Below are 27,576 nucleotides of genomic sequence, written 5' to 3'. Positions count from 1 at the left end.
AAACTTTGGCTCCCGGCCCATCAGGGGAAGCTGCTGGTGGGTCGGGACATTTTGTTTACTTGGAGCATCTGCAGGCACAGAGCCCCTCAGCTCCCAGTGTCTGAAGTTTGCCATTCCCAGCCAAGGGGAGCTGCGGGAAGTGGCGTGCCACTTCCCGCAGCTCCCATTGGCTGGGAACAGCGAACGGCAGCTACAGGGAGCTGAGGGGCTCCATGCCTGCAGACGCTCCAGGTAAACAAAATGTCAAAGTATTAGATATTCATTTCAATGATTCCATAGAGTTTAAAATCATCAAATTTAGGTGTAGACCAGTTTATAAGCTGCGCCCCACTCTTTGATGAGTCACCTTTTTACCAAAAATATTCGGCTTATGAACGAGAATATACGATATATCTTTTCTGAGATGGGGTCTCCAGAACTGCAAACAGTATTCAAGGTATGTGAATACCATGGATTTATACAGCAGCATTATGATATTTTCTGTCTTACTACTTATCCCTTTCTTAATGGTTGCTAATATTCTTTTAGCTTTTATGACTGCTGTGACACTGAGTATGTTTTCAGAGAACTATCCACAATGACTCTAAGATCTCCTTCTTCAGTGGTAATAGCTAATTTAAACCCCGTCATTTTGTATGTTTAGTTGGGGTTATGTTTTGTATCATTTGAAAACTTTGCCACCCTCACTGTTTACCGCTTTTTCCAGATCATGTATATGTACATGGAACAGTACAGGTCTCAGTACAGATCCTTGGGGGACCTTCTCCACTGAAAAAAATGAATATTTATTCCTATCCTTTGTTTCCTATGTTTTAACCAGTTACTGATCCATGAAAGGACTTCCTCTTATCCTCTCACTTTGCTTAAGAGCCTTTGGTGAGAGATCTTGTCAAAGTTTTCTGAAAGTCCAAGTACACTATATCCACTTGTTTGCCCCTTGCCCACATGTTTGTTGACACCCTGAAAGAATTCTAAATAGATCAGTGAGGCATGGGTTTCCTTTACAAAAGCTGTGTTGACTCTTCCCCAACAAATTGTGTTAATCTATGTGACTGATATTTCCGATAACCAGTCCTTCTCTTATCAAAATCAATTGAGTCTTTCCATTTACTTTAATAGGCATTGGATCAGGCTATAACAACACTGTTTCTAGAAAATGAATACTTGGACTTTTATTAAAAATAATAAACTGCTACAATTTGATATGTTTGTTGTTAGGAATCTGGCCACAGGATGTATTAATTCCCAATTACAATCTCTAACATAATGACATATCCAGTGAAAAATACAACTGTTTTGATTTTTTCAATCATCTTCCATTGATTATTTATACAAACAAGATATTGGAGAGACTGAAGAGATTGCAAAATTGTGGAAATATTTGGCATCCGTACTCATAATTTATGTATATATAATATTTGTAAGCAAATAGTATGAATAAAATCAAGATACTTCAAGGGAATATGTCTCCTCATTTTTGTTCCTCTCTCGGAAAATGAAGTTCCCTTCCTTCTTTTAACCCTTCAACACTACCCCCAAAAGTCTTTCTGTTTTCTCTAGTTTTGGAAGTAGCTGAGATTTCCCCCTATTCCGACAGAACCATAGTTCTACTTTTTAAAGAAAGAATTTTCCCCTTACTTTGTAGGAGACAAAATATTAGACAACTGAGCAGAAATATAACAATGTTTAGAGGACCTGTTTTAAGTTTACAAAAAAACCCACAACTCTATGCTAAAAGAAAATTATTAAGGTTGCAAAATCATGCACTCAAAAGTTAGCAAAAGACAGAACTAAGTCTATTTTTCCCTAGCCTTGGTCTTGGAAACAGCTAAACTGTTTTGGCTAAAGTTTTCCAAAACAATTCAGCCTGTGACAGACAATTGAGCATGGAAAATTTCAGGAAAACCTTTAAATCTGGCAAAGTTATAAGCAACTGAAAACAGAGTCTTGTATGGGAAATGTCATGCAACCTTAATAATAGGTTGTTACCAACAGATTATTATTCTGGTTTAGTATCACCATCTTTAAGTTGGATGGGCAGGCCAGTACCTTTAAAATAAATTAGATAACTTGAGGACACCCTTATTCTTTATGTTACCTACACTATTTATATTCCAGCATGCTCTTTCTCTGAACAAAAGAGGGTTATCTGTCATTTCCTGTGGTCTGCAAAGGAGCCTACACATAAATGATAGGCTTGCCAGAGGGATTTAGTATTGGATCAACTGCACTGTCCATTTTCCATATGTATTTCTCACCAGCCAAGTTTAGATCCCTGGTGTACAAAAGAATCTACTTTTTCACAGATGGGTCCAATGCTCTTGGTATGAATAGTTCAAATTATATAATTTATTGTGGAATTATAAAGAAAATTGCAGCTGAGAGGAAAAGCAGTGCAACCAAATATATCTCCTGCTGTAGACACATTTAAATTAACTTCAAGAAATACACTGTGGTGTTGTTGTTGTTGGTTCCAGCATATTAAAAAGAGACAAGGAGGGTGAGGTAATATCTTTTATTGGACCAACTTCTGTTGGTGAGAGAGATGAGCTTTTGAGTTTACAGATCATGCTTCTTCAGGTCACATGAAGAACTGCTCTGTGTAAGCTGGAAAGCTTATCTCACCAGCAGAAGTTGATCCAATAAAAGGTATTACCTCACCCCTCCTTCTCTCTCTTGCAAGAAATATAGCACACCCTGTGCCCACTCTACCCTTTTATTCTTGGTTTAGGGAGTTAAGCACGTCTCCGCGCAACCAAGAGCTGAAATGCCAGTGATCAAAGTAAGTCTGATTTTATGTTTGCAGCTGTTTTCAAAATGCCTCATTTCTCACTTCACAGCAGGTGAGACAAGTTCAGATACACAAACTTCCTCTTCTATTCGGATCCTGTGCTGTTTCAATTTGTGGTTGTTGGGAGACTAGACTTCACCTATGCAGAGAACTTGAGGCACAGAAGAACATTTTTTCCTCAAGAGTACCCAGGGATACTTTATTTTAGGGAAGATTTATTGAACAGTAATGGAGGTGTTCTGCAAAAGCTTCTTATGAATACCCAAGAGAGAAGCGTTAGAGGAACCATTTGGAGAAGAAAAGGCATCTAGAACTAGGAGAATACTGAATGTAATATATCTAACCCCAGAAACACTGGGTAGTTTTTCAAGCAATCAGATTGTTACTAGGAAAGTTGAGGTATCAAGGAGTAGCACAGTGGTTTGCTAAATTTAGGATTATGAGTTCAATCCTTGAGGGGGCCATATAGGGATTTGGGGCAAAAATGTGTCTGGGGATTGGTCATGCTTTGAGTAGGGGTGTTGGACTAGATGACCTCCTGAGGTCCCTTCCAACCCTGATAGTCTGTGAAAAAAAAAAAGAAAGAGTACTGCTCTGGTATTCAATGGGTCAATTCTTGCTATACGCATTTTGGAGATTTATTCCCTGCAAGTATCTATTTTAATTATTTCTAGGAACATTACTGGGCATTGTATTTGGTTTTATTGCTTACCAGAGATTCCCCCACCCCCAGATTGAAATTCAACATTTTGTAGCTGGCCAACCCATAGAAGTTCTCAAAATAGATTACCCCATTTTAAATAAACCTAATAAAAATATGTTTTAAATTTATTTTCTGGCCTTGCCTTAAATGATGTGTATTTTTGGACTAACATATATCAAAAGGCAGTAGTATACTTTGCAACTCTCTCAATAAAAAACGATACTCCTACCTTGGGCCTAAATTTACCTCAGGCCCAAACAGTTCTAGTTATAACATGATTCTTACTGTGAACTATTTCTTTTCTTAATTTGATTGCAGTGTATAGACAGCAACAAATCTCAGGGCCTAGACACACCTCTAACAGATCATTAAAAATATAATCCAAGTAAGACAAAAAACACCAAACTAATAACCACTCATCACCAGAAAGAAGCCAGTTCACACAAATAAAATTTTCATGCGTAAAATCCCACAAAACCCAAATTTATACCAAATAAAAATCCAAAGCTCCGTACAACTCCCCCAGAGGTCTGCACAAATATATGGCTTAACAGTGTAACCTAAGGGTTAACATCTTCAAGCTTTTTTGAATGAAGTGGAGCTAGGGAATTAACAACCAGAGCCAAAGGGTCCTCACAGAGACCGCTTTCACAGCAGTTCTTGTTCTTATAGATCAAGGAGTTCCAGCATCAGGCTCTCTGCTGATGTCAACTGTTGCAGTAATGCCCAAGCAGAGAAGTGGCCTGTTAAGTAAAGAGGCCCCACAGAACTTAGGACTTTGGTGGCATACACACTGAATCAAGAAAACGAGTCATGTATAATGTTGCTTATGTTAGAGAAATTAATGCTGCTGTAAGCCAAGCTTCCTACATACCACTAGTTTTATTGTGTTCATCTTAATCTCTATTTGGGCCCTGGAAGGCAGAGAAATAGTGTCAATGGATTTACAGACAGAGTGATTTATTTACAGAGATTTCTATGGATCTTCATTAACATAAATGTGGGTTTTGGGTGTGCAAGAAATGTACCTCTGTACCCATAACTGGCACAGCTACCATTTTTACCAGCTGCATTCAAAATGATTATCAGACAATATGGATGCATCTCCTTTTCTTACAGAGATACACAGGCGGGGATAGCCAGATAAAAAATACAGATGTGAATGATATTGTGAAATGATTAAGTAATCCTGCAAACAATACCAACTACAATGCTTTCTAAGATGGATAATCCCATTAATGTTAACAAGAACTGGGGGTATACAAAGATTGAGGGTATACTTCTGGCTGTATGATTCTTATCTGTGTTTGGCCATAAATAAGTCCATTGTCCATAAATCTATAGACATTGCTACTTTGTCTGCCAAGGCCAAAATATGGAAGATACAAAATGACCACTAAGGTATAATTAGAAACATTTTAACATTGGAATGAATGGAAGCACAAGCTGTAGCATACACCATGCCCAACAGTGATTTACAAGATCCAGTCCTTGGTTTGTTTTCCTTGAATATATGAACTGAGTAATAGGTGGGAGAAATAGATTCAAGAATATGGAGAAATCTGGGTACCCTTATGAAATCATACTCTCTCTCCCCTCCCCTCCCCTCTCTCTATATATTAATGAAGTCCTAAGATGCAGAGATAGACGAAGGCCCAGATATTTAAAAGTATTTAGGCATTGCAGCACTCAGCAGTGCAATGCCCGATTTAGAAAACTTAATCTCATTTTCCAAAGGGATTTAGGCATATAGGAGCCTAAATCCCATGGACTGTTAAAGAGGATTTTGGCTCCTTAGTGCCTAAATCCTTTTGTAAAATGAGACTTAGGATCCTACATCAGTTATATATTTCAATGATGAGCTCAGCAGCACCTAAATACCAATTGGACAAGGTGTCTTGTTGAGAGTCACAACTAATAGTACTTAATGGATATATAGACCGTTAAATACGGGGGTTCAATTTCACTCACTAAGCATAGAAAATGGATATGGCTATTACTGTTCAAGTTATGTATATTTTGACATTAAACTTGATTAATGACAAAATTAAAATTAAAACAAAAATGCTATGAGCAAAGCAAGGGTAATTCTCTTGTGCAGTGCAAATATTTTTGCTACTTTTGTAAAAAAAAGCAAAATAGGATATATTGCATTGTTCTGTGATGATAATGAGACTTTTTAATACTGCACTAAAACTTTGTTGTGAGGATTAAACATTTTTTATTTTGGTATAAAATACTGCAAAATAAAGATAACGGGAATGTATGTATTTTCTGTTTTAAACTACACAGCAAAATATTTCTGCAATTATCTTAATCTATCTCTATCTATGAATATCTGTACATGAGAATATCCTGGAAATAATTTTGGAATTACTGTTGCTTCCTTTTTCATTTGTGGAAAAAAATTACAATCATTTTCTTAAATGGAATTGCTTCATGGAACACTTTGGTATAGATGTGCATACCCAAACCATCCCTTCTCTACTCTACAATTACACATCTAAACTAGATATCTACTTCTGCTTTAGAACTAAGTTCTTTTCTTACCTTTAAAATTTCAAAGGCGCTTTCCCAGAATGCCTGCAGATAGAGTCAATGAAAAAATCTTCCCTTATTTTAGGTTTCAGTTTGTGTCTTAGACGAAGATTGAGATGTGGTTTGTTAGTTTAAAACAGAAATAATGATGGTGCCATAAATTTCATGTTCTTTCTAGGGAGGTTGTGCCCATATCTTCAGACAAATATATTGAAATTTCAAAAGAAAGAAAGCACCTCTCAGCAAAAATAAACTAAAAAATATGTATGGAAATTCATTCATCAATACCTGAAAAACCAGATTCTGGTAAGAGTGAAAATACTGCACGCCTGTTATTTACATTGTTCAATTTCACAGGATGAATTTTCTAAAAGGATGCTAATATAGGAGGTCTAAATGCTGCATTTAGATACCCAAATATACACTTAGGCACATACATGTCTGTTTTACATGCATACGTGCAAATCTGAACATTCAGACATGCTATATAGGCACTTACATTTAAAACTTGGGCCTCATTTTTGAGAGCTTGCATTGAGGTAGGAATGTACAATGTATTCTTTGGTGCATAATTTTAATTTCCCACAAGCAACAATTCTTAAAGTATTCTTGGTAGGGAATTTTTATTCGTCATTAGGCCTTTTATTAACACACTGCTAGATCTTTCTCTAACTGCACCCACTCTCTTTGTGATCACACTGTGCGTAATGACAGGTCTGCCCCAGGAGATTGTAGTTATACTATAGAGCAGAGAGCAACAGATCAGCCAGCGTGCATATAAATTTCAACCAGTTAGCTATACCAGTGTGAGAGAAAACATAAGAGAACAGAAATTATCTGCACTGTAAAGTGGAACAGCAGTATTGTTTGGTACTGTAAGCTGCATGCATTCCAACAATGTGAAAGGGCTAGTACATCTGTTTTACTTACATGTCAAATAACACAGTAACCCTGACTTGTTACTGCTGTGCTGGACAGTCCAGCATAACCTTTTACTTGTGGATTATCTATTGTGCACCTGGTCTTCCAAACAACCTGGCTTCTGATGATGATAGTTTCTCCCTGTTTTAACTATATACCCTGTAAATTCAAGTTAGATTTACTAAGGAACCAGGAATCAACACCACAAGCCCATGCAAGACCCAGATAAGCTAGCTAGCTACTGGTTGAGCAATGATCACACTTTTTAACTAGACATAGGACATAGTCACAAAGCTTAGATCTAGATTTTAATTCAAACTTTCCCGAAGCTCAAGAGAGTGCAGTCAGGTCTGATATTCTGGGTCAGACCCATTCTTGTTTCTAGTGCATATGTGGAAACCCAACCCCAGCCAAACACAAATGTCGTGAGCAGAGAAGAATTCAACTTGATTGTTGCTGCCCTGCTCATGCACAGATATTCATGGACAACTGGGAGATCCACAAATGGATCTCCCAGTTTGTAGAATTTAGTCTTCAGTGCTTGTACAATCTGAGGTTTAAAAATGAACAGGCTCAGACAGGACAGATTAAAATAAATATAGAAAACCTCATTGCATACCTTTTTTGGTGACCTGAGATTTTTTTAAAAAATACCATTGCACTCACCTGACAAATTATATGGTAGCAGTTTGTTTAATTTCAGCTTAAAGTAAACAAATTAGTTACAAACACCTTAAAACAGCAGTTTATACTTTAATTACTTCACCAAGCAGGTAACAAAAGTAGACTCATATATAATTTCAGAAATATACAAACATTGATCATTGCCTGATTTTAAAAAAAAATTGTTAAGTGATTGTGTGTCTAATAAAAGTATGGGACTACTTGACTAGATTAGAGCCTGATTATGGTGTTACCAGTTCTCAGAATAATTGACATTGGTTTTAAATTCCTAGCTTCCAGAGTCATGTGAATAGAGGTCTTTCATTCTCAGCTGCCTTATTGCTCCTCCCTGCTCCTCCCGCCCCAATCTCTATTCCTCATGGCTGTGGAGAAAAGTTTCAAAATGTGAATGTTAAAGGCTCAAAAACCAGATGGAAGATAAAAAGAACCCCAACCATTATTATTAATGTCTTATGGTATTTAAACCAGTCTCATGATTTTTGAATGAATGTATGGGGTTAGCAATACTCTGACCTTAATCCTGTATTTAATTCCAGGGGCTGCCTTGAGCACTGAACGTCAACTGTGCCAAACTGTGTGATAATTTTGTGATACAGATTAATGTCTGCTATGGCAGGTTCAGACCTTGAAATCCATTTTTACTTTGGACCCAGATCTCTAGAAGTAGGAGTCTTGTGTACTAACCTGGAGCCTAATTAATTAAATTAAAAAATGAAAATTCAGTAAATCCTAAAGCAGTAGTTGCTCATTATGGCCATAATCCTACAATGTGATCAGCAATGTCATCCGCAGTCAGACTGATGGGCCTGCATGGAAGTACAACAGCCAGTTCTAAAATGTAACGGTCACTATCCAATGCATGGCCCTGTTAGTCTATTAACACACAGAGTAGGGAAGGAACAAAATTATCTTACAAAATTTTTCCTATTATTAACAAAATCTAATTTTGTTCTGATGATTTTTAAGCTTTTGTCTATTCAAGGAACACTGTCTTGTTCCTAACACTGATGCACATTTCTCACATTGGTCAGATCAATTGCTTAAACTGCCCCTGGACAGAATGTTATTTCCATATTCTCCTCTCCTAAAGGGAACAGCTGAGACCAGAAAGGCTGTATATAGTGGTCTGGGGCTTCAATGGAGAACACAAAGCCAGAACTGCCATTATGGCAAGACATTTCAATGAATGCTTATGAAATAGGTCTCTTCCATGTAAACACACTCACTAAAGAGGCCCACAGATCCAGCAACTTCGGTGGTTTTATAATAGCCAGAAATAGAGATGTCATAAAGGTGGCACATCAACGCATCTACAAACCTAGTATTTATAGGTCTTTAGGGCCTAAACCTTCTACAGTTTGGCACTGTACGGCTACACAGGACAGGAGACACTGGATGTGGTTTAATCAAGAAGGCCTCATCTCTCCTTTCTTTAGCTCCTGCACAAAAGCTTGAAATTCCAATGCTTTAGGTGTATTTTAGTATTAACATACACAATTATAAAAAAATGTAGTTAAACTTGTAGAAGGAACCACTCTTATAAGGAAACATACCATCATAACAGACTGCACCAAAGTAATCCTGAACACATTTAGCAAAATCTACTATACTTCTGTTGTAAGACCACCATCTTTCAGCAACTGATTTTCACCAATTCCTAGCATGGTTTTCCTTCATTTCTTTTTCTTCTCAAGCTGCCCCTAAACTTCGTTTTGCTAATGTATGTTTTTTCATATGTATGTTTTTTCAAACATATTTTCAACATATATTTTCAACAAACATATTTTCAACATATGTATGTTTTTTCAAAAAATCAGGTTTTTTGCTAATGTATGTTTTTTCATATGTATGTTTTTTCATATGTATGTTTTTTCAAAAAATCAGGTGGACCAAATGCATTCCTACTTTTGTTACCAAGCTATTAGAAAGCTGCAACAAAATATTAAGGAGGTCCTAAATCTGGCAAACAAACCCCACAGGCTCTTTTAAAAAAAATCCAGGTCCAACCCTGCCTGTCTATCTGTTTGTCAGGTTCAGAAAGACCTGCCTAAAAAGAAAAAAAACCTCCTTATTATGTAGGAGGAACAGACCATCTGCAGTGGGCTCAGAGAGACAATTAAAAAAAAAAAAAGGAGGAGGCAGGTCCGCAGCTACATTCGCAGTCACTGAAGACCTTGAGACTCAGGAACTGGCATTGAGAGAGAGACTGTGGGTGAAACTGGAAGCAGGGTGTACAAGAACTGTCATTGCACAAGGAAAAATTCTAAAAAAGAACAATAGCGTCAAGATCTGAGAAAGCACGACAAAAAGTGAAATAAGAAGAACTTAGGAAAAATTTTTCCAGAAGATCTACTAACCCTGAGATGGCTAAGGTAGAAAGAGGGACGTGGAAGGTAAGGAGGAATGATAAAGCCATTCTGGCACCAGATAGTCCACAGGAGACATTCCCGGCACCAAAAATTACTTTAGAGGCAAATGTGAGAAGCTGGTAACAATGGAGAATCCAGAAAAGTTGTTTTTTCTTTTAAATAAACATGGTAGTTTTGTAAATTCTCATATCTCTCGCAGTATTTGCTGCACATAGTTAACCTGCAGTAACAGCTGTTTGAATACATATAAATCAGATTATTCTGTGTAGGAGACAGGGAAAACTGATTTTATTGTAAAGGACACTATGTGCACATGCATGCCCGTGCTAGAACAAGTGCATAAACCTCAGAATAATAATCAAAAGAGATAATTATACTTATAATTTTTAAAAGCCAAGAAAAGAAACATAACTGTACCATGAATAGGCAAATCTTAGTAGCTAGCTATAAATGAATGTGGTTATAGAAACTTTTCCTGAATTGAAGAAACTTAATGATTTATGCCCCTACTCAAGCCAAAATTATTGTAAGTCTTTGTCCCATTATATGTAACTTCTTTGGCTTTTTTTAAACACTAGGGATGAAATCTTGGCATCATTGAGGTCAACTGCAAAACACACATTTATTTCAAAGGGGCCAGAATTTCACTCTCAATAGGAGTTTATGAATAGTCTGATGCTGCAAACGCACTTGTAATTACCTTCACTCACGCAAGAGGTCCCATTGACTTTGAAATGACTACATGTGTAAATGAAGTTACTTATGTGTCTGTTTGCAGGATCCAATCCCTACCACAGGAATCATTTTCAAGGTGATTATTTAAAAATGCTCTGCATCTACCATGACATCACCACTGCTTTACTCATAAAAAAATCCATATGCTTAGAGAAATATTGCAAGGGTATCACATATAAATTTAGCTTGGTACTTAAAATAAAGGCCATGTTGTGTACATATATACTTGTACATCTAAAACCTACTGCACATGCACTCTACCAAATAAAATAAAAGGCAAGACCTTGTTATAAAAAAATATGTGCCTATGCTGATGGAGGGAGTTTAGGGTATTTTCCAGATTGTTCTTGTATCCAAGTGCAACCTGCTTATTTTGACCTCAGTTCTTAGAAATTGTTGATGCCATGATAAAAATATGCTCCATGTTCCAACAAGCAACAAACAATTCTAATGAGAAAATACTCCATCTGTGCTCTTAGAATGTACATTTTCAGTCTATAGCTTATATATGTTCATATAAATACAAATAAATGTTGTTATGCTTCCTTTTAAAAAAAACCATACAGTTGGAAATGCACACTGTACAACCTATACTGTACATTGACATGAACTATATGTTTTAACACAACAAAAACAATTTAAATATTTTTGCTAATGACCATGTTCTTATCACAATAGCACATAAGCATTATTATTTTTTTCTTCCTTATCTATTTCTGAGTGTATATTTTATTCTTAAAAGTAAGGGGAGCTTAACTAAAATTCTCTACCACCACCAGAAAGAAAGGATAAAGAATGCAAAGTAAAATGGATTATTTACAATATGCTGTCATACTGAATTAAATGGATTTTTTCATCAACCTCATACTCTGATGAAAAGGTATATTATAGAAGGATGCATATTCTGGACTTTTCAATTTCTCTTGTATCTTCTGTTTTTATGTGATGCAACTGTGGAAAAACACCCACTGGTACTGGTCGGATGAAAATTGCAATCCTTTCCTCTATCAAGATCTGGTACCAACTACTTTGGATTTAGAGGCACTATATAAAAGACAGTGCTGATCTGTTTCTGAATTTGTGTCTTGATTAAACTGTTAGACTATGGCACAAATACAGAGATTACCTGATTTTAAAAAGTTACTTTACTAAATTATCCAAGAAATGTACAGTACTACATCATATTTTAAAAATCTATTAATTGATTCTGTATTTTATGTTTCTATTTTATATTTTGGTTATGCCAAATGGCACTATTCAGATGTGATAGAAGCAGAAAATCATTTTACAGAAGACACTATTCAAACTGTAAACTCCAAACAAAAAGTCTCCAAGAAAAGACTGTGCGGAAGCACTTTAAAACCCAAGTGATGGGAACAAACAATTATTTTATCATTCTCTAAAATTATTTTAATATTATTTTTGTCATATATATAATTAAACACAAAGGCCCAAATCAGTTCTAAGTTACAATGGTATGAATCTGAAATAGCTGCACTGAAGTCAGGGGCATTCTTTTGGATTTATCCCAAAATTTGCTTTGAAGTTGCTAAGGTTAATTCATTTCCCCCTTAATAGCTTGAATGTTTCAATGTATATTTAAACTATCTAGAATTCTAAAGTTTAGGAATATTACTTTAACCTTTGTTCTTGATTACAGTATAATGAAAAAATATCAACTAAAGCAGGCTGAAGCAAGAATATGTTCTCCAGGGCCCAATCATGCAAAACTCCCAAAAAGGAATTTTAGAAAAGGCCTTAATTATTATTAAACCCTCAGTAACATACAACATATAGCATTCTCTCCATATATACGTAAATATCCCACAAAAAGCTATTGAAATAAATTTTCAAACCATGTTTTCAGGATGCTGTTTTTCCTATAGCTCCTACTATTTTTTCCATCATTGTTCTAATATATGCTATTACAATGTTCTAGTTAATTTAACATTTAATTTAAAATTCTAGACAATTTACTGATTGTCAGAGTAAGAATGTACTTTTGCAAAACTTGTAAATGGTTAAAAATTAATTAGTATGCACATTATTCCAAAATTTAAGGTAGACGGTGTATACTTTGTGTTTGTGTGTTTGCTACATTTATTATAAGAAGAAAATCAACTTTTTATATTAGTTAAAAGTTTTTAATATGAAACTTGGCTGCTATAGTTTTTTCCCCACATAAATCAACCCTTAGCTCTTTTGAATTGAAACAATATGACATGATTATTGCGGGAAATTTTATTGTTACTGCAATTTAAAACTTTCTGTACCCAATTCTACATTTTCTGTAAATCAAAACCCTATTTCACTTAGGGCTACAATTAAACAGAGGAAATCAAAGACTAAGTTCCAAGCAAGTCTTGCTATTAATCACTGGAAGAACTAGTAGTCCAAGCACTTTTATTGCAGTCTCTTTCTTCTTGAAAACTACATTTTAATCTACAACTTCAACTCTTTAATACAGACTGCATCACAGATGAGGCAGATTAAATAAATTACACTGTAACAGTGTAGTATTGCATACAATTTAGTATAATCCAATAGCATTGCATTACAATAGCCCCTACATGACTCCAAAAATAAAATTCTGACTAACTATGTAACCAGAGTTATTTATGGACTTATTTTCCCCTCTAAACTCAACAGTCGCTTGTTGAAAAGTACATATCTGACAATGTCTGATCTGACACAATATCACAGGACAGTTATTTAGGGCCTGATCCTACAACTATTGAATTCAATGAGATTGCCCTTAACAGCAATGGATGCAGGCTCAGGCCTTTCATTGAATGTATCTGAATTGAGTTTCTGTGTGCTTTTTTTAAAAGTATAACTTAAAAATAACACTGGTTATGAACATGAAAATTCATATCCAATGGGTTTCTTATTTAAAGAAAATCTCAATAAGACATTTTATTTAAACAAGGACAATAAACAGTAGTGATAACAATGCATTGGATATATGGTTTTAGGATAAATATTTATTTAAATACCCCATCCCACAAAACAATATTGACTTTCATTATTTAACCAAAAAACCCATAATGGAGTTTACAGAAAATAGAATACGTATGCACTGTTAGAATAAAAAGATTAAAAAATGCCTCACCATATCATACTGATAATTTATCTTGAAAGTTACTGAATTACCAGTCCCATACTACGTGTGTCAGTAGTAGCATGACAGTAGTGTTTTGCTTTGCTGATTAGAATAAAGTGAAATAGGTATATTATTCACTATGACTGTAGATTTGTAGATTTCTGGTCTATTGGATCTTTTTACTGAATTTCTAATTCAGTGGTAGACTTGAACTTAAATATCTCATCTCTGCTGGAACTGAACTCCTGTGTGGCCAGTATCTGTTTCTTAGAATATAAAGTTCAAATTCCAAATCTGCCAGTCAGCCTCTGAGACTATATTCCAATGAGTTTCCAGATCTCCAGTTCAAAACATGGTGGAGCAAGCCGATCACTTTGAATGTACCACCCATTTGACTGAAGGAGGAGGAAAATACAGCTTTGTCTTCTTTTCTGATTTGAGCTGCAGGAGGACTATATAGGAGATGCATGAGCTAGAACAATCACTGCAGCCATAGTCTTGCCTACTAATAATTTTGGAAATATCTGTGGGTATTCTGAGATGAGGAGTGAAGAAAGAAAAAGTGATGCAAAGTCAATTTTAAAAAAATGCAAGAGTTTAGGACAAGTGTGGAAATGAGACAAAAAAAAACCAACATGCTACCTTGACACAGTCATAAAATCTGTCCAAATTGAACAGTCCAAACTAATAGCCTTTATCCTCCCACTCCTTTCCTTCCTTACGTTTCTCACACTCTACTATTCCATCTGGTCTCAAATTAGACTTTAAGCTCTAAGGTGTAGGGGCTGTGTCTACCGGAGTATTATACAATTCTTAATATAATAGCAACTGTAGCTGGTAAAACAATACAAATAAATAATTATAATCTTCAGTCAAAGTTTCAGAATTTTGAGTCTCCAATCTGAGATATATAGGAGTTGATTCTTAGAGGAACTAAGAACCCAAAGCTCCCAGATGAAGATTTTTAACATCTCTGATAATCAGGTCCTAGACATCTCATGTGCAGGATCCAAAAATAAGTGAACATCTCTGAAAATTCCAGCCAGAGGCTTTCCATACTTTAGTTTATAAATATAAGAAGCACTATTCTCAAAACAGATCTCTTTATCTACTCAAATTATCCTTGTTATTTACGTAAAGGGCTAATCCTGTAGATTTCATGGGAATTTTTCTGGACTTGACTGGACTGCTGATGTGTATAAAGCCACATCACATGCATAAGTGTCTTCAGGATCTGGATGTAAGTAACGTGCTCAACAGAAAGATTAATTAGTTGTTAAAACAGTAACTAACAATACACTTAATCTTAAACACTAACTTAAAAATGTTATAGGTTTTGCTGGCGTCAAGCTGAACATACTGAGGAATTACTGATGCTCCCTTTACTTGGTAAAATTCTAAGCACTGTAAGTCTGCTTTTTCATTCTATACATTACATGTGTGTCTGGGGCACTCTTGAGTGTAGCTGTGCCCTTGATGAGAAAAACAACAACACAAAACTGGAGACAGCGTGATTGAGGAAGCCTGTTCATTTGAGCTGACTGTAATTTGTTACACAATGCCAACACTGTATCGACCAAGAACTCTCGCTAGTTTTACTAGTACTAAACAGTTCAGCTTCTAACAGGAAACATAGGATGGGTTGCAATACGAGGCAGAAAAGAATGGAGTTATCAGGGAAAAAAAATTCAGCAAACAAAAGATCTAAAATATGTCAGGACGTTACTTTTAACAAGTTTCCTCCCAGATGGCTACACTAGAGGAAACATTTGAAATGCATCCTGCAAAGGTCATTTTTGTAATCAATTATCTCATTTATTTCCATACACTTTAATAGAATGTTAACAGCATACTGTATTTTAATGAGTTGGAAGGAACTCTTCTACACTGGAACGGGATTGGATTTGGTGATTTAACAGATCATTTCTATCTCCAGCTCTTTTGATTTAGGTTTAGATTTTTGATTTCAGATACCTGTGTGCAAAATGCCACATGCCTTGTAATCACACTTACTGCTTATGTATGTACAAAACAGAATAATTTTACAAAATGGTGGTGGAGAATAGAAACATGCTAGCTTAGGAAGGGCACCAACTAATCTTCCACCTATGAACGTTTGGTTTCATAGTCCACTTTAGGCCATGACTAACACTGATTTTTAGGAGGAAGAGAAGTATTCTTTTAGACCCCATCACAAAACCATCACATATTTTTGTATGACTGGAAGTGCCTACCCAAAATAAACCAAGAACTAGAATAGCAGCTGTAGTGGAGATAAAGGTTGAGATACTTTAGCAGCGCTGTGCAAACTAATGTTGTTAGTCCCTCAATTTCATGAGCATTAGTTGCACTCACACATTTCAAAACACCTTACACCTTTCCTCCCCCTAAATAAATAAATAGAAACCACACACTCTAAGATATACAACATAGTATTTATATATCATGCTCTGCATGCTCAACCATTAATTATTTCTCATAAAGCCCCTGTGCAAAAAATAAAAATTATTATCCCCACTTTACAGATGGGGAAACTTAGGCAGAGAGGTGAAATGACTTGACTGAGTCTACAGTGAGTCAGTTCTAGAGGTAGGTTTAGAGTTTAGGCTCTCTCAACTCCCAATCCTTTGCTCATGCCTCCAGATCACTGGCACCAAAACACACACATATATGTGAAATTATGGCCAGGTTCTAACTAGCTTGCTCTACTTTGTTTATGGAAGTTGGAATGGCAAAGAATAAATCTCACCATGTTTTTCAAACTAGCACCACAATCTCTTTGTTGGCCCAATCATACAACCAGCCCCACTGAAATCAACGGGACACTGAGATTGCTCACAGTAGTAAGCACTTTACCCAGTAATAAGTGTTTACATGTTTAGGTCCTGTGCAGAGGGCTAGAAAATGGCCTACACAATACATAAGTTGACTTTAGTGAGACTTAAAAGATGTACAGGCCTGGAACTGGCCCTTTAAGAAATTGGTGAATTTCACCCTATTAGAGTAACTAGTACAGTAGTAACCAATGGCTTTTCTTTTTTTAGAAAAACTAGTGCTCAGAATTTGTAACATTACAGAATCCTGTGAAATGTATCTAAGAAAAACCTCTTGCAAAATCACCTGTAGACTTTTGTGTTGATGAAAGTGTGTCATGTGAACCAGTGAGGAACTGAAACCAACTGCACAATTCACTGTCCAACTAGCTTTCAAAATTCATCTCTAAATGCAAAGATGATTTTAAGAATTTTTGTTTGTTCTTTATAAGAAATTTTAAAGTAGCGTTCAGAATTAGAAAGTGCTGAATTTTTCATGAATTTCTCTCCAAGGAAGCTTATTAGCTGCTTTTTATTTAAGGTTTTATTTTGGATTTGATTACTTCTGCTGAGGAACATGCATAAGACCACAGAAAGTTACAGTTTCTGATTCCTTTTTGGAATTTAATACGTATTCACTTATCCTCTTTTCTGTGTACTCTTCACTATATTCTGTTCAGCAGATATCAGAAATACGAAGACCTAAACCAATAAGATAGGATGGAATTTTGATGGTCATGTATCTAACAAGGAATTTTGTAAATGGCTATAGGCTTTAAAGTAGGGCAATATGGCCCTACCTTACTCACAAGAGAAGACCTATTTTGGGAAAAGAATGTATTTCTGTTTAATTCTTGATGTTCTTTTTAACTAGCCAGGTCTGCAGATACTGATATATGGAGTATGGTATCACATGCTGCTGACTCTCTAATTATGGAATACAGATGTACAATGTCATCAACAAGTGTGAGATCATCCTTCATATGTTACAGAAGTCATGGATGAGAAATCCCTTTTTCACAGTTAAGTGAAGCAAAACCTCGACTGGATGTGCTACCCTGCATCTGTCATGGTCTGCTCTCCCACACCAGATACAACTTCCTGCTGACCTGCTGTCACACCCCAAATTATTCCTCTTTTTGTAGATTCAAGAAAGGGATGTATAAACTATGTTGGTTGAGGTTACTATACCAGGCTATGGTGCAGCAAACTGTTCCTTGCCTTTTAGCGTAATTAACACTGTCAATTGTCACTCTAAGAATAAATTTTGGGGCCAAAATACAAATATCTGACAATTAATATTTTTAACTTGTTAAACAGGAAAAACTGAGCTTTTATGGGTTATTCAGAGGTAAGTCAAAGACTTATCATTTTAAATAAATATTTTACATATTCAATATGATTTTACATACATGTATATGCATACACATATTATATAATATTCAAATTAAATTAAATTTACACACAGTGAAAGTGTGTGTCCATATACGTGTGGATCTATGTATATAAATGTGTGAATATATGATGGCAAAGATGCACACATATACACATTCTAGTGGGATAATTTACATTTTATTTGAATTAATATTAAGACATTCCAGTTGAACTGAAATTTCAGCATAATCGTTTTATTTATAATTTAAAATGTAAATCTACCTTAAATCCATCATTGTAAATCTTAATTTAAGAAACAAAATATACAGGTGACCATTTCAGCATAATTCCGCCTTCTATATAATTTAAATATAGAATTTTTTTAAATGAGAAATTTGCATCCATTTGGGAAAAAAATCAGTCATTAACTTTGCAACATTTGATTATATAAACCGATAAATTATGTATTTAAAAATTAAATTTAAAAAATCTAAACATGCTGTTTATGTAACAGAGATGGAAGAGCTTAAACTTTCACACAGCATTAAAAAACGTTGCAGCAAAGTTTATAATGAGAATATATGACCCGTGGGTCTTTGGGGCCTTAGGCCATCCTTTGGCCTTTTAATATAGTTTTCATCCATTTTGGTGCATATTCATTCCACACCATGAACCTTACAACACAGAGATACACGTTAAAGGAGGGAGAATATGGATGCCATGTCCTCTAAAACAAGACAGCAGCACGGTGGCACTCTTTTGTTTAAATCAGTCAAACCATACAGACAGAATATGCACTGTGTAAGTCTAGACAGCACTTAATATTAGTTAGATGCACTTTAAATGCTCTCTCCGTTCAAGTTTAGGTTTCCTGTATCAATCATTTAAATTTAAATAAGTATTACTCTGATCTAAATCTCACTGACATCCATTGGAGGTTTTCCACTGACTTCAATGGGATTTGGATCAGGCCCTAAAGGACCAGACATACTTTTTCTACAAAGAAACCAGACAATAAATATAAACCGTTGTGTGCAACAAATGTTGATATGCAAAATCAGATAAGGATTAAAAAAAAAAGATGATAAATGACAACAAACAGAGAACAAGAGCTACATTATTAATAATACTTTTAAAATGAGATGTGGTATACGGTAGGAAAAATAAAGTAATTGTAAAATAAGAATCTTTTGTGTATGAATGTAAAAACAAAGATACAGACCAAGAGTTTGTGAATCCAATCAAATAGTGTTCCCTATCTTTTTGCACATTAACTAAGTTACAATTAAAAACAAGACTAAATACCAAAAGGCTGCCAAAACATTCAGAAGTCTAAAAGGCTTTTGTGTATTAATAAAGCACCTACTAGACTGAAATTATTAATTAATTATCAATTCAAAATACAGCAAATATTTGTAATTTTTCATATTGATTATACCAGGTAGGTGAAAACTTAAGTTTTAAGTGAAAACTTGAGTTTTAAGCAGAAACCTAATATACTTTGTGTTGAAAAACAATGACAGTCTTTAACAAAAAACCAAAACCAAAATCCAACAACATTCCAACCCCCGCATGGTGGTAGAGGACATATACTGACTTGAATTATGAATGCAAAGTGGCTTGGTGTACCATGACTGCAAAATACCAAAATACTACCAAACATTTTTCTATTCAGCCATCCCCCCAAAATAAGTAAATAAAATGCCACAAAATCAGTCTGTTTGCATTTTCTTTTTAACTTTTTCAGCCAGTTCTTTCTGGTATGTTTTCCTTTTTGTTTAAATTAGCAGAAATAAGGAAAAATAAAATAAGGAAATAAAAAGAAAACAAGACTACATATGACAAGTATTTTTCTAATCCTACCATCTAAACAGATTTGCAATTGTAGTTATACGCTGCAGCTCACATTTTCTCTCAAAAATGTAAACAGAAAGCATATGAGATTTTTGATCACTAAAAATGAGGATGTATTTCCTCTTCTTGATTTTTCCATGAAATACGGTGAGAAATTCCTGTCTTTTTTTGCTATACGAAAAGATACCATGTTGACCACACAGGTATGCATGAGCATATGCACGTACATCATGCTTAGGGTGACCAGATGTCCCGATTTTATAGAGATAATCCCGATTTTGGGGTCTTTTTCTTATAGAGGCTCCTATTACCCCCCACCCCGATTTTTCACACTTGCTGTCTGGTCACCCTAATCATGCTAAATACTCATAAGATTTAGCAAGCTAGAACAATGTGAGGAATATCAGTCAGCAGTGTATATATAATCAATCAAGAGCTATAGAAAATGAACACTTTCTCAATTAATATTTAAATAAGTCCTATTACTTGTAATAAAAATATTTTCTTCGTTTTTTTCTCTTACAAAAACTATGATCAGTGTTTGAGGTAATTTATTTATTTATTTTTTTAAAACAAATCTAAAAAGAAAAATCATGTTATTTGAATACTTCTCCAAGATCAGGAAGGAGCTGGATGTTTCTCCGGCAAATAACTGGACATGAAGGCTAAGGTAATGGTAGTCTTATAGACAGACAAAATTCAATAAACAGTAATTAAAAGGTGTTCTTATTATTTAGAAACCTTCTAAAAAACATTGCTCTCATTTAAATAAAGAATTCTTTTGTAAGAAGCCACAGCCTTAATTATGTTCCTAATGAGAACCCAATGCCTCTCCTGCTTCTTCCTAAAACTCTCATTTAGTGCACCAAGGTCAAGAAGCTCCTTGAATCCCCCGTTATCATTTCTGGAACTATAATTTACACACACAACGTCTTTTAAGAAATATTTGGGAATGACATTCCTGAATAAATTCCACCAGACTCCTGAAAACAGTGAAAGGGAAGAGAAAGTCAGTCTAATGGTTGAACCATAATTTAAAACTGCTACGTACACAGGCTGGATCCAAAACCCACTGAAGTTAATGGAAAAACTTCCAACGAGTCCAATGAGCTTTGGATCAGATGTTTTGTTTCCAGAGGTTTGACATAACTAGTTTCAAATTTATTGAAGAGGTAAGAGTGTGTAAGTATTAAATAATTAGCAGCACTAAGCTTCAGAAAATAATGGTTCTTATAAGGACTACCCAAAATAATGAAGGTTTAGATTTAACCACATACTTTAAAAGAGATCGAACTATGAAAGGGCCTGATTCTGCAGCTCTCATTCACATGTGTAGTCTCATGAGTAAGGCCATCAGGAGAGGGAGCCAAAATCAGAGTTTTGTTCTATCTTACTAATTAAATAACATACTTTACCACAATCCTGATCCTACTTGAAGTCACTGGGTATTTTGTTACTGACTTACATGGAGGCAGTAGTAGCTGCGGTGTTTACAAGATTTTCTTTCTTTAGAAAATCATATATGGATTTGTTCACAAACATTAATATATAGGTAAGTTTTACAAACAGGCGTATAAACAGATTTACTGTGCCCACTGACTTGCAGGCATGCAAATGCCAATACATTAAATCTTGATGTTTGTGCACATAGGGCCTGATCTAAATCCCATTAAATTCAATGGATGGCAGTAGATTTTAGATCAGGCCCATAATTACAGGCATAAGCAAACAGGGGTTTACACATGCATTAGAGTTTGTGCTAATGTAAGCTTGCAAAAGTTTGCATATGCAGTTAAAAATCTAGCCCTGCTCTTTTATATCTACCTATTTGCCAGCACCTACTTACCTATGCATGGCAACGGTGCCTACCAGAGTGGTTCTGGGTATCAGTACTACTCCATTGTCTAAGTGCTCTTGCTGCAATCAATAGTTTATCTAGCTGTATGCATGCAGAATAACTGAATGAATAGCTTTGCACAAATCAAATACCAGATATAGTATATGAACACACACGGAACACACTTCTTCATCTTCAGTTGTACAGCATGTACCGTTTGAAGAATGAAACGTATTGGTGTTTCTAATTAAAATGTAGTTTTTGCCGGACATAAATTATACAAATCAAAATTAAAATTGTGACATAGTGTTGCATTGTTACAGATCCATCAGAACAGCCAGTTTAGCAGAAAGTGATGATTACCTGCACCTGTTTCAAGCTGAGAGCAAGTGATGCAGTTAAGAAGCAAAATGCCTCAATAGAACACATTTCAGATTTCTGAAGAGAAGGTGTCACAATCATAGACCTGCCTACACCTTAAGCAACCATGTTCAGGAGAGACTTTAAACCTTGTGGTTCAGCCTTGGAGACACCATAGCTTGATTAGGTCACAAGAGCCAGTCACATGGAATGAAGGCAGATTACAGTGAAGTCATTCCACTTGTGAGGAAGTCACTCAAAACATACCATTGATTCAATGTGTCTGTGTTTTATAAGCAAATCTCTTCAAAATAAATCTAGATGGAAGAAAATATTCCTTTCACTCCTTTTTAATTTTATTTTTAGTCTCTAAAGAATGTTTAATAATATTTGGCACGTGTCAAAAGAGGCCAGGGCTCCATGTCTCTGTCTATCCGTACGAAAAAGCCTAAGGTTTATATCATATCATACACGTAATATGGGCAAGAACAAGGAACTACAAGTATCATTCAGAGAGATGCCTCAAACCAAAACAAAATCAAAACACCCTCTTTAATTCATATTGGCCCAAATCCTTCAGGACTCACCCAGGCAAAATTCCAAAAATTTCAAATTTGCCTGAGTAAGGACACCAAGGTTTGGCTCTCAGTGATTTAAGTACCTTTGAAAGTAATTACCCTATCATAATCCATCCATTTGTGTAAAGTATTGTGTACTTTGCTCATTTTGTTGTATTGCAATCTACTCGTAATCTTCTCCATAGTATCTGCTCTCTGTTCAGCACTTCACATTACTTACAATCCGAGGACATATTTACCTTTTACCTTCGTCTCCCCATATATCAATAGTATTTTGTAGTACAAATATTTTGTAATGGGATATGTGGGATTTGAAAAGGGAATACTGGGATTTTTGTATGTATCTCATTTACATGCAACACTATCAACATGAACCAAACCACTTTTAGGAGGAATTAAAAAAAAAAATTAGTAACCTGCATACCCTAGTAGACAACAGCATACCCTAAAATATTTAAAAAAAGATTTAACTGAAACTATTATATAAAAACGCACAACTTGATTGATATAAAGAAAGATATATTCTTAATTATGGAGAGTATTATCTTTGCATTTTACATCTATCTACCACAAGCTACAGATCAATACTTCACAGTCCAATATAAAATGTTTTAACAAGTTGAATATTTTAGCTCCTGAGCATAATTCCTATTATAGCACTAATCTCAGGGTCTTACTGAAATTTTTAATCACTAGTTTTTATTTTAAATATTAGTCAAAAATAATTTGAAATGTAAAAACTTGGATGAGATCAGCCACCTAATGGATAAATTTTCATCTCCCCTTCCTTGGATTAAATGTACAAAGTACATGATTTTATGCTTTACTAAATCAATTCATAGCATGCACAAGAAAATTTTCATTATTAAATAAACCAATAATTCTGCTTTTATTACCTTTTTCATATCTATAATTTATAGCGAGTCATCTAGAATGTAACAATGCAAGCAAATTCACTGTAAATAATTTTATGTTTCTTGTAAAAATACTTATCAACAATAGAACAACAACAGTATTACAAGCTAGTGAGAAAAAAAAACTCCTATAGATATATAACTATTAAGGTCATGTATCATGAAGCAGTTTGAATTTCCCTTGATGTGAATTTTAACTATCATTTTCTGATTTTATAACTACTACAAATAGTATAGCTTAAAACTCCCCAACTATGATTCTATTTGCACTGCTCTATGGAACTTACACAGGCCTCTAAAATAATACTTCGAAGAATTTAAGTTTAGCTTTTCTACCATTGAGTCACACAGTCCTGAACTCCTTTCTTGATCTATACAATTCACCAATACATACCCTGACCGGTTTTGAGGTTAATCAGCTTTACTACTAAAAGTTATTAGTTGTTTTTTATTGTCATAAAAGAGTCCAAATGCAATGCTATTATGTGGATTGTTTTAATCCAATATTGTCAGTGGCCTGAATTTAAAACTAGCTTTGCACGAGTCAGTTGCTACATTCTCATTATTTTTGTTTAAAAAATAGATCAGTTCAGGTTTACTTGTTTGTTTGTTTTTTTACTTAAATGCACTGATACATATAAATTAAAAATGAGCAACATTAAAATAGTTTACTAAGCCGTCACATTTTGCAGTGTAAAGGAAAGCATTTTCTGTTACAAGCCTATACAGAAGGAATAGGTTTTGCACAAAATGTCTTTGAAGTACATTTCCTTCCAGCAGAACAATGATATATTCTCATGTATTTGCACATGTACATTTTACTTGGCTGCATGAATAATACAAAATAAATATGATATCCGCGTTTTCATAGTACTGATATATCTTAAGTGTGCAGAGTTTGCCAAATTGATCAAGTCTTTCAGGGTTATGACAAGAACATCTACATCCACATGCTGTTTTGATCTATAAAGGGCATTACATTATAAAAGTATTATACTTACATAAATTCCTTTATTCATATTTTGTGTCCCCTAAACTAGGAAAATTCTGAGCATTCAGAAACAATACATATGAAAGCAGAAAATACGTATGCCAAAATGCACATTGCTAAGACAATCAGGAAAATGTAATCGTAGTGGGATGCAATTATTAATGGTCATCACTGAGTAACATTCAAAACTACCAGTTAATAAATGCACATATGCACACGCGCAAACACACACACACACACACACAAATGACAGAGGCTACGATAACTCAAGATTAGCTGTTTTTCTAATTGTCCGAACATAATTGTCTAGCAACTTATTAGTAATTAAAATAAAAATCTGAATTTGCACCACACAACTTTGTTTTGTTTCTTTTCAGGTTTGAAGTTCCTTCTGTTCAAAAAAAAAAGACCAAAGGGGGAAAATAAAAAAGTGCCATTCAACAAAGAAGCTACAGTGTAATCAATGAAGGCAAGACTGGCACAAGTCCTAGAACATTTGCATTCAGAAATAAATGCTGTGATCAACCTTTGTCTGGTTTTAAACAGACTGGCGAATCGAGGAGTAGACTTGAGAGGGAGGAAAAATGAACCTCCCCCCCAAAAAATTAATAACTGTACTGCATCCTTAATAACCTGCAAGTGATCATTTTAAATTAATCTGAACCTTGATGGTCCAATATGTATTGCAGATTAAAAATAAATGAATATGTAGTCAAAAGGCAATCTCCTGATATCCACTAAGAGTTTCTGAAACTTAATTTTCCTACTTGGTAATTACTCCAGTTGTTCACTCCATTGTGGAGGCAAATAAACGTGAAACGTTACTGCATATCAATCAGATGCATCTAAATGATGAGAAAGAATCTTACCCTGTGAATGGTGGGAAACAAGCCTCAGGGACCAGATACGGAGAGAGGATGATGCCAATGTGTTCACCTTGCAGTTCTGCAGTCTCCTGTAAAAGCAGATGGAAGACACTGAGTGAGCTCCATGGCATTTCTTGATTGTGCAAGTGCATGCAGGCCTGGAAGAAGTGAAGGCGGTCCTTACCTAGCAACGGGTTCCAGCTTCTCATCCACATGCTTTCCCTGCCACAACTACCCCTGGCTGCCAGCTCCCAGCAACAACAATAGGAGACTAAAGGGGTGGCATGAAAGGAAGAGAGAGAGAAAGAGAGAGACAGAGAGAGAGAGAGAGAAAGGGAGGGGGAAAAGAGAAGCGTGTTAAGCTTGTCTGGTAGTTAACAAGTCTTGAATGAAGAATGTTAGCAAACAGACAAACAGCATGTCTGATGCATGCTAATGGTCCTGGCTTCACCACTGACACTATGAATAATTCAGTAGTCCAAAAAAAAAAAAAAAGACCGCCTTATCTTTTCAAATGCCTATAGAGACGATGAATAAAAAAGTATGCCTAAACTTTCTTCTTTTAGCCTAATATCTGCAGATAAAATTCAACAGAAAGGCTGGGTAGCTGACAACACTTCTACCAATGTTGCCACTTACACATTTCCAATTCCTATTTTTGTTGACTATTAATTTTCCCCGTTTACCGCCTATTTTATTCCTTTTGTCTTGGAGCTGGCACCTGTCCCAGAGACAGCACTTTACTGCACACCCCTTTTCCCTCCTAAACAGTGAAAGAAAGGGAGGGGAGGGACCCTGCAAGGACAAAAAAGCCCTGCAGTATTTCCATTTCAGCCACGGTCAGATTACAAGGGGGTTGGAGGGCTGTCATCCATCCTGGTTCATGTACCACAGATACCTGAAGCAATTAAAAAATATACAGAAAGAAAGAAGCTGGTTCCATGAGCAGCACAGGGAATTGGCACTCAGAAAAAAAACTGCAAATAAAAGCCATCATTCTCACAGCATACAAACTAGCAAATCCTGATTCATTGCTCAGTCAAATAAATCAATTTCTTTAACCAAGACCGAAAAAAAATGTATCAGCGGGGGTGGTGGTAGAAATACTTGTAGCTTTAACCTCAACATTGCGATATACTGTACAGCCAAGAACAGCACAGAAAACAAGAAAAATTAGTCCCGTTTTTTTTTTTTAAAAAAGGAGAAGGGTTAAATAAAGGAGAAAAAAAAGATCCTATTTGAAGCATTTTGAAAAGTTCTGCTCTGGCAAAGGCTGTCTGAAGAGGAGGCCCTTGCAGCAGGAATGTAAGCTTGCAGCAGTAACCTTTTTTCATAGTCCAATCTCCCCCTTGTGAGCGACTAGAGCAATCTGGCTAAGAAAGAGGAGGAGTATATGAGCTAGCGAAACAGAGAAGACTAGAGCTGATGATGAAACAGAGGCACGGCCCTGCGTGAGCAGGCTAGTTTTCATCATACGCACACACACACACACACACACACACACACGAGTGCGCGCACGCACATACACATACAGTGCAAGCAGGCATCAACAATGAAATTAACCACCCCTCCATACAGTAACTCTTGCTTCAGCTCTTCTACATTTGCCTCCAAATCCAGCAAAGCTATTTTTCTTTAACACAATGCAGTCTTGTGTTTAAGACGGGGGTGGAGAAGAAAGAAGAGGAGAAGAGAGACACAGCAAAGAAATTTTACTGCATGTAGAATGTGACAATAAGTTTAAAAAGGCAGTTCGTCAAATTAATCTTTTAATTACAGCTTTTTTTCCATGAGAAAATATCTGCAGGGATAAAAAAATATGAGGTTCTCCTTCTAAAACAATAAAACAAAATATAATTACAATATTAAGCCATCCATAAACACCATGAAAATGCAGCACAGAAAAATCAGTGTAGCAAATGGGGATTTAGAAAAAGTAAATACTGTATATGACAAAAACTTAGTGATTTTGTTTTCTCATGCCCTTACTTCTAAATCAGCTGCACAGCCAAGCTGAGGCTGCTTGGCCCTTATAACTACCTTGGCACAGAGTCAAAAGCTGATAAGCATTTGGGCGAGACAGCTCAACTGCTGTGCTGGAAGAAAAACAGCTGCCATGATTGCTGTTTGATTGAGAGCGCTTAC

General features: G+C 35.5%; 1 long non-coding RNA gene across 6 annotated transcripts in view; it reads right to left on the bottom strand.

Moving 5' to 3' along the window:
• The window catches only part of LOC142047457 (uncharacterized), a 128,481-nt gene extending 101,709 nt beyond the window's left edge, over nt 1–26,772 (bottom strand). For 4 of the 6 annotated variants that reach the window (XR_012656735.1, XR_012656733.1, XR_012656738.1 and 1 more), the window contains exons 1-2: nt 25,616–26,772; nt 25,435–25,520 (exon numbers count right to left, since the gene is read on the bottom strand). This is a non-coding gene — a long non-coding RNA (uncharacterized LOC142047457). The remainder of the gene's footprint in view (nt 1–25,434; nt 25,521–25,615) is intronic. The other 2 variants (XR_012656737.1, XR_012656739.1) reach the window with 2 other exon arrangements.
• Nucleotides 26,773–27,576: the final 804 nt, after the last annotated feature.

This window comes from Chelonoidis abingdonii, chromosome 1 (genome assembly GCF_003597395.2).
Source record: "Chelonoidis abingdonii isolate Lonesome George chromosome 1, CheloAbing_2.0, whole genome shotgun sequence".
In the NCBI taxonomy this organism is placed as follows: domain Eukaryota; kingdom Metazoa; phylum Chordata; order Testudines; family Testudinidae; genus Chelonoidis; species Chelonoidis abingdonii.
Note: the sequence above shows the minus strand (reverse complement) of the source record. Positions and strands in the feature narration are given on the sequence as shown.